This window comes from Triticum dicoccoides, chromosome 2B, assembly GCF_002162155.2.
Source record: "Triticum dicoccoides isolate Atlit2015 ecotype Zavitan chromosome 2B, WEW_v2.0, whole genome shotgun sequence".
NCBI classification, from domain to species: domain Eukaryota; kingdom Viridiplantae; phylum Streptophyta; class Magnoliopsida; order Poales; family Poaceae; genus Triticum; species Triticum dicoccoides.
In genome coordinates, this window is record NC_041383.1 from 183,177,965 (window position 1) to 183,187,092 (window position 9,128).

Sequence of the window (9,128 nt, forward strand, 5' to 3'; positions counted from 1 at the left end):
CATGTACAGACATGGCCTCGGAACACAAGAGACCAAAAGGTCGAGCATGAGTCGTATGGTAGATACGATCAACATGAAGATGTTCACCGATGATGACTAGTCCGTCTCACGTGATGATCAGACACGGCCTAGTTGACTCGGATCATGTAATCCCTTAGATGACTAGAGGGATGTCTATCTAAGTGGGAGTTCATAAGATGAACTTAATTATCCTGAACATAGTCAAAAGATCTTTGCAAATTATGTCGTAAGCTCACGCTTTAGTTCTACTGTTTAGATATGTTCCTAGAGAAAAAATTTAGTTGAAAGTTGATAGTAGCGATTATGCGGACTAGGTCCGTAAACTAAGGATTGTCCTCGTTGCTTCGTAGAAGGCTTATGTCCTTAATGCACCGCTCAGTGTGCTGAACCTCGAACATCGTCTATGGATGTTGCGAACATCTGACATACACGTTTTGATAACTGCTTGATACTTCAGTAATGTTAAACGGTTTAGAGTTGAGGCACCAAAGACGATTCGAAACGTCGCGAAACATATGAGATGTTTCGAGGGCTGAAATTGGGATTTCAGGCTCGTGCCCACGTCAAGAGGTATGAGACCTCTGACGAGTTTCTTAGCCTACAAACTAAGGGAGAAAAGCTCAATCCTTGGGCTTGTACTCAGATTGTCTGGGTACAACAATCACTTGAATCGAGTGGGAGTTAATCTTCCAGATGAGATAGTGATGTTTCTCCAAAGTCATTGCACCAAGCTACTAGAGCTTCGTGATGAACTATAATATATCAGGGATAGATATGATGATCCTTGAAATATTCGCAATGTTTGACACTGCGAAAGTAGAAATCAAGAAGGAGCATCAATTGTTGATGGTTAGTGAAACCACTAGTTTCAAGAAGGGCAAGGGCAAGAAGGGATACTTCATGAAACGGCAAATCAGTTGTTGCTCTAGTGAAGAAACCCAAGGTTGTACCCAAACCCGAGACTCGGTGCTTCTGTAATAAAGGGAACAACCACTGGAGCAGAATTATCCTAGATACTTGGTAGATGAGAAGGCTGGCAAGGTCGATGGAAGTATATTGGATATACATTATGTTAATGTGTACTTTACTAGCACTCCTAGTAGCACCAGGGGATTAGATACCGGTTCGGTTGCTAAGTGTTAGTAACCCGAAATAAAAGCTACGGAATAAACGGAGACTAGCTAAAGGTGAGCTGACGATATGTGTTGGAAGTGTTTCCAAGGTTGATGTGATCAGGCATCGCACGCTCCCTCTACCATTGAGATTGGTGTTAAACATAAATAATTGTTATTTGGTGTTTGCGTTGAGCATAGACATGATTGGATTATGTCTATCGCAATATAGTTATTCATTTAAGGAGAATAATGGTTACTCTGTTTATTTGAATAATACCTTCAATGGTCTTGCACCTAAAATGAATGGTTTATTGAATCTTGATCGTAGTGATACACATGTTCATGCCAAAAGATATAACATAGTAATGATAGTACCACCTACTTGTGGCACTGCCATGTAAGTCATATTGGTATAAAACGCATGAAGAAGCTCCATGTTGATGGATCTTTGGACTCGCTCGTTTTTGAAAAGTTTGAGACATGTGAACCATGTCTATTGGTGTATATGCATGAAGAAACTCCATGCAAATGGACCGTTTGGACTCACTTGATTTTGGATCACTTGAGACATGCAAATCATACCACATGGGCAAGATGACTGAAAAGCCTCAGTTTCAGTAAGATGGAACAAGAAAGCACCTTGTTGGAAGTAATACATTTTGATGTGTGCAGTCCAATGAGTGCTGAGGCACGCAGTGGATATCGTTATGTTCTTACTTCACAGATGATTTGAGTAGATGCTGAGTATATTTACTTGATGAAACACAAGTCTGAATTATTGAATGGTTCAAGTAATTTCAGAGTGAAGTTGAAGATCATCGTGACAAGAGGATAAAATGTCTATGATATGACCATAGAGATGAGTATCTGAGTTACGAGCTTTGGCACGCAATTAAGACATTGTGATAATTGTTTCACAATTAATGCCGCCTGGAACACCATAGTGTGATGGTGAGTCCGAACATCATAGTTGCACCCTATTGGATATGGTGCGTACCATGATGTCTCTTATCGAATTACCACTATCATTCATGGGTTAGGTATTAGAGACAACCGCACTCACTTTAATAGGGCACCACGTAATTCCGTTGAGACGACACCATTTGAACTATGATTTGGAGAAACCTAAGTTGTCATTTCTTAAAAGTTTGGGGCTGCGACGTTTATGTGAAAAAGTTTCAGGTTGATAAGCTCGAACCCAAAGAGGATAAAATGCATCTTCATAGGACACCCAAAACAGTTGGGTATACCTCCTAATTCGGATCCGAAAGCAATAGGGATTGTTTCTTGAATCGGATCCTTTCTCGAGGAAAAGTTTGTCTTGAAAATTGAGTGGGAGGATGGTGGAGACTTGATGAGGTTATTGAACCATCACTTCAACTAGTGTGTAGCAGGGCACAGAAAGTTGTTCCTTTGGCGCCTACACCAATTGAAGTAGAAGCTTATGATGGTGATCATGAAGTTTTGGATCAAGTCACTACCGTACCTCGTAGGGTGACAAGGATGCTTACTACTTCAGAGTGGTACAGTAATCCTGTCTTGAAGGACATGTTGCTAGACAATAATGAACCTACGAGCTATGGAGAAGCGATGGTGGGCCCATATTCCGACAAATGGTTAGAAGCCATGAAATCCGAGATAGGATCCATGTATCAGAACAAAGCATGGACTTTGGTGGACTTGCCCGATGATCGGCAAGCCATTGAGATAAATGGATCTTTAAGAAGAAGATGGATGTGGACGGTAAAGTCACCGTCTATGAAGCTCGACTTGTGGCGAAGAGTCTTTCACAAGTTCAAGGAGTTGACTACGATGAGATTTTCTCATCCATAGCGATGCTTAAGTCCGTCGGAATCATGTTAGCATTAGCTGCAGATGGATGTCAAAACGAGTTTCCTTACTAGCTTTTGTAAGGAAAGGTTGTATGTGATATAATCAGAAAGGTTTTGTCGATCCTAGGGATGCTAAAAGGTATGCTAGCTCCAGCGATCCTTCCATGGACTGGAGTAAGCATCTCGGAGTTGGAATATACACTTTGATAAGATGATCAAAGACTTTGGGTTTATACAAAGTTTATGAGAAACTTGTATTTCCAAAGAAGTGAGTGGGAGCACTATAGAATTTCGGATGAGTATATGTTGTTGACATATTGTTGATCAGAAATGATGTAGAATTTCTGGAAAGCATATAGGGATATTTGAAAAGTGTTTTTCAATAGAAAACCTGGATTAAGGTGCTTGAACGTTGAGCATCAAGATCTATGAGGATAGATCAAAAACGCCAAATGGTTCTTTCAAATGAGCACATACCTTGACATGATCTTGAAGGTGTTCAAGATGGATCAGTCAAAGAAGGAGTTCTTGCCTGAGATGTAAGGTACAAAGTTAAGACTTAAAGCTCGACCACGGAAGAAAAGAGAGAAAGGACAAAGGTCATCCCATATGCTTTAGACGTAGGCTCTACAGTATGCTATGCTGTGTACCGCACCTGATGTGTGCCTTGCTACATACCTGGCAAGAGGGTACAAAGGTGATCAAGGAGTGGATCACCAGATAGTGGTCAAAATTATCCTTAGAGGAATAAGGATATGTTTCTCGGTTATGGAGGTGATTAAGAGTTCGACGTAAAGAGTTGCGTCGATGCAAGCTTTAACACCTATCCGAATGACTCTGAGTAGCAAACCGGATACGTATAGTGGAGCGACCATTTGGAATAGCTCCAAGTGGAGCGTGGAAGCAGCATTTACAATATGACCTAGAGATTTGAATGTTGCTACCCCGTTGACTAAAACCTCTCTCACAAGCAAAACATGATGAAACCCCAGAACTCATTGAGTCTTAATCACATCATGGTGTGAACTAGTTTAGTGACACTAGTAAACTCTTTGGATGTTGGTCACATGGCGATGTGACCTGTGAGTGTTAATCACATGGCGATGTGAACTAGATTATTGACTCTAGTGCAAGTGGGAGACTGTTGGAAATATGCCCTAGAGGCAATAATAAATTAGTTGTTATTATTATATTTCCTTGTTCATGATAATCGTTTATTATCCATGCTATAATTGTATTGATAGGAAACTCAGATACATGTGTGGATACATAGACAACACCATGTCCCTAGTAAGCCTCTAGTTGACTAGCTCGTTGATCAATAGATGGTTACGGTTTCCTGACCATGGACATTGGATGTCGTTGATAACGGATCACATCATTAGGAGAATGATGTGATGGACAAGACCCAATCCTAAGCCTAGCACAAAGATCATGCAGTTCGTATGCTATAGCTTTTCTAATGTCAAGTATCATTTCCTTAGACCATGAGATTGTGCAACTCCCGGATACCGTAGGAATGCTTTGGGTGTACCAAACATCACAAGGTAACTATGTGGCTATAAAGGTGCACTACGGGTATCTCCAAAAGTATCTGTTGGGTTGGCACGAATCGAGACTAGGATTTGTCACTCCGTGTGACGGAGAGGTATCTCTGGGCCCACTCGATAGGACATCATCAAAATGTGCACAATGTGACCAAGGGGTTGATCACGGGATGATGTGTTACGGAATGAGTAAAGAGACTTGCCGGTAACGAGATTGAACAAGGTATCGGGATACCGACGATCGAATCTCGGCCAAGTACTATACCGCTAGAAAAAGGGAATTGAATACGGGATTGATTGAATCCTCGACATCGTGGTTCATCTGATGAGATCATCGTGGAACATGTGGGAGCCAACATGGGTATCCAGATCCCGCTGTTGGTTATTGGCCGAAGAGTTGTCTCGATCATGTCTACATGTCTCCCGAACCCGTAGGGTCTACACACTTAAGGTCCGATGATGCTAGGGTTATAGGGAATAGATGTATGTGGTAACCGAATGTTGTCCGGAGTCCCGGAAGAGATCTCGGATGTCACGAGGAGTTCCAGAATGGTCCGGAGGTAAAGATTTATATATGGGAAGTCATCATACGGTCACCGGAATAATTCGGGGGGTTCCCGGTATTGTACCGGGACCACCGAAGGAGTTCGGGGGTCCACCGGGAGGGTCCACCTGCTCCGGAGGGCCCTTTCGGCTGTTTGTGGAGAGGGACCTGCCCCTTAGTGGGTTGGGCGCCTTCCCCCTTAGGGCCCATATGCCTAGGGTTTGGGGGGAACCCTAAAGGGGGGCGGCCCCTTGCCTTGGGGGGCAAGGCAACCCCCCTGGCCGCCGCCCCCTCCTTAGATTGGATCTGAGGGGGCCGGCCCCCCTCTCCCTTGCCCCTATATATATGTGGGGGGTGGGAGGGCAGCCGCACCCAAGTTCTGGCGCAGCCCTTCCCCTCTCTCAAGTCCTCCTCCTCTCCTGCGATGCTTGGCGAAGCCCTGCAGGATTGCCACGCTCCTCCACCACCACCACGCCGTCGTGCTGCTGCTAGACGAAGTCTTCCCCAACCTCTCCCTCTCTCCTTGCTGGATCAAGGCATGGGAGACGTCACCGGGCTGCATGTGTGTTGAACGCGGAGGTGCCGTCCGTTCGGCACTAGGGTCATCGGTGATTTGGATCATGACGAGTACGACTCCATCAACCCCGTTCACTTGAACGCTTCTGCTTAGCAATCTACAAGGGTATGTAGATGCACTCTCCTTCCCCTCGTTGCTACATTACTCCATAGATTGATCTTGGTGATGCGTAGAAAAATTTTGATTTCTGCTACGTTACCCAACACCTTCACTGTCTTCATGAACACATCTAGATAGTCATCGTGTTCTAGTAGAAATACTTTAACCTTTGCATGCCCACCAATCATGTAGTTTGAGAGGTAATCATGCGTAAACTGCTTTGGGAACCACTACAAAGGAAAAAAGATTCAGACATTGTCATCTAACCCAACTCATTATGGGCAGTAAAAAGAAGGATGCAGAGTTCTTACTTACCATCCCATAGTTCACTGTTGTCTGGATAAAGTGTAAACAAATAGCTTAATTGCCATCTTTTGACCCATTTTACTGACAATCTTTATCATCTTCCTCACTTGATGTTGGTTCATCAATATCTCATTGCCCCATACGCAGAAAAGGTCGAAGCGCGGATCTTTACCAATGTCATATGTATCTAAAAGCACCCAGTTAATATTAGAAGCTAAACAACAATTGCACAATGATGTAGTACAACACTCCCTCTGTCCCATTATATAATATCTTAACATCCAACATACTCACATATTGGATGAATTAACATCTTATATTATGGGCCGGAGGGAGTTTATTACATTTTTACAAATTATTGGCCAGTTAACTGCTGATGTATTGTTGTTGTTGCTGCTAATCTTCTATGTACATCTAGACAACATCAGAACATTAAGGTAGCACTCTTCCTTGTTGCTATGTAGCCTAGGATTGCATATTTAGACATTCAGTGCAGTTCATGTTGCTATGTAGCCTCAGATATATTAGATATGGCCCATATTAACCTACCGATAAATGGGTTACAGATATATTCAGTTAAAAGTCAATATTACCGATTAATCCCTTATCAGCCCCCGGCCTATATGGAACCAGCTACCGCTATCCTAAACAGTGAGTATATATAAGCCATGGGATGAAACTAACCTCGATGGAAAACAACAGTGGTTCCCAAAATTGTCTTGTGTAAGTACATCGAGAGGCATGTTAAGCACAACAGGCTAAACATCAACCAAATATATCCATGACACACAAAATAATCTCCAAATGATGGCTTATGTGTGCAGGTTTAAGCACGCTAGTTAAGGAAAACAAGAAGTGGAAAGGTGTGTTAACTGCAACAGGCCTAACATTTAACAAGAAGCAAATATAGTCATTCAAACTGGTATTGTACCAGTCTAAGTACACTAGTTATTGTTAAATAAAAATGGAAAGGAGTGTTAACTACAATATGCTTAACAACAACGAAATGTAGTCATTCATAGTGGTATTGTTGAAACTGGTATTGATGAAGTTGAACCGCACAGTTCATACTTGCACATATAGAACATCATGTTGTGAATAACTGGAATAAACAAGGCATACTACAAACAACCAAATATAGCATTTGAACTGGACATATGCTAACTACAAACAACCAAACAACCAAAAAACTTTAAAAGAGGCATATGCTAGCTATAATAGGCTTAACAGCAAGCAAATATATGCATTCCTATCAGTATGTTTAAAACTAGTATTGATGAAAATGTATTGCACAGTAAATAGTTGCACATACAGAGCATCATATTGTGAACAACTGAAATAAACAAGGCATACAGCAAACAACCAAATATAGCGATTAAAACTGGACATATTCTCACTACACTAAAAAAGTGACTGACAAAACAAATCATGGGTTCCCCCCTGTGAAGAGGCATGACAAAACAAATCATGGGTTTCCTCACATGCCACGGATGGGCTTGTTCCCGTGGAAAGAATACGGACCCTGGGTGCGCTCCATGTTGTCGCAGATGGGCTCCTTCCCCTTGGAAGAGAACGGCTGTAGGGTGCCCTCCTCGATGTCATAGACGGGATCTTTCCCCTTGGAAGAGATGGAGAGGGTGACCTCCTCATGGTCGCCGTCGATGAGGTCTGACTTGGCAGCTGTGGATCCCAAGCCAGCATCGTAGAATGTGTCCTTCAGAAATGACAAAAGTGGCTCGATGGTGATGTGGAATGACAAATTCTTGACAGCGAGCCAGAGGAGATTAGCAGCGGGGCCATTGATGAGATCGATGGCGGTCGAACCCAAGGGGTTGGGGTGGGCCACTTAACCTGTGACATACCCACGTCAGGTCGTCGATGTCGATGACCTCGATGTCATAGCAGACATCCGCGACATACCCGCATAGTCTAGCCCGCTGATTGAGAGCCTGTGGCCAATAATGGTCGTCAGCTTCCTCGGTGGCCACCTTGGCAACATCGAGTGAAGAGGCCGCGATACACCTCTTTTTGGGCCAGTCGCTCCTCGAGCTCCATGGGAAGTGTTGTCGGACTTAGGCTGTAATGCTCTAGAGTGGGGGATGGGGATGGGGATCTATGGGAAAGTTGGAATTTGGCAGGCGTCATCTAAGAAACTCAGGGCGGCTAGGGTATGGAGATCGGTGGGTAAGCTGCATGGGTAAACCGGCAGATGTTGACAATGGGGGCCTTGCGGCGGCGGCGACCTTGCTAGGGTTTCAAGCGAGGGAGGGATTGTGGTGGGGTGTGTGTATGTGTGTGTGTGTGTGCGCGCGCGCGAGGAGTTTTTGGGGTGTGTGTGTGGAGGGGGGTGTTTGAGGAAATGATGCAGCTACTGAAAATTTTACTACGCGGGAGTAAAATGCCGGGGCTATTTAAATTTGGATGATGCATCGCACACGGTCCCAAAATAACAACCGTGTGTTATCAAGCAGGAAAACCATCGAGCCAGGCAGATATTTTTGAGGGATGTAGGCGGGAGCGGGAACAACAAACATCACACATGGTCAAAACATAATAACCATGTGTTGTCAAACAGAAAAACCCTGCAGAAGGGTAGATATTTTTGAGATTGCGAGGGGAGCCTCGTGGAGCCCAATGTACTGTGCTGATGTGAGTGAGTACAGGGCCACCGGCATGGCACACGTGTAGTGTGAGTGAACTGCGTTTGTTGCGTCATCCGACTTTTTTAATGTTTATAAATTTGGCGAAAACAACACGGGAAAGGGTCAGAGCACGAACACACTTGCATGTGGACCAAAAATAGGAATGAATATGGTGGTCTGATGTTCAAATACCAAATGCACAACTTTGATGTGGCACCTATCTCACAAAACGCACGATATTGCTTGCCCCCCCCCCCCTCGTGTCGGCAGGAGGGAATCCTAGCTATGAATGCATGACCCCAAATAGTTAGATCTAACATATCACCCTACCGTAATAGTAAACCTATAGGAGTCCATCATGGTCAAACCACGCCCCCTTTCGTTTCCAGTGAAAGGTGGACCGTGTGCGGGCCCAAAATGTGTGCTTCTCGCGCGAGATGGGGTG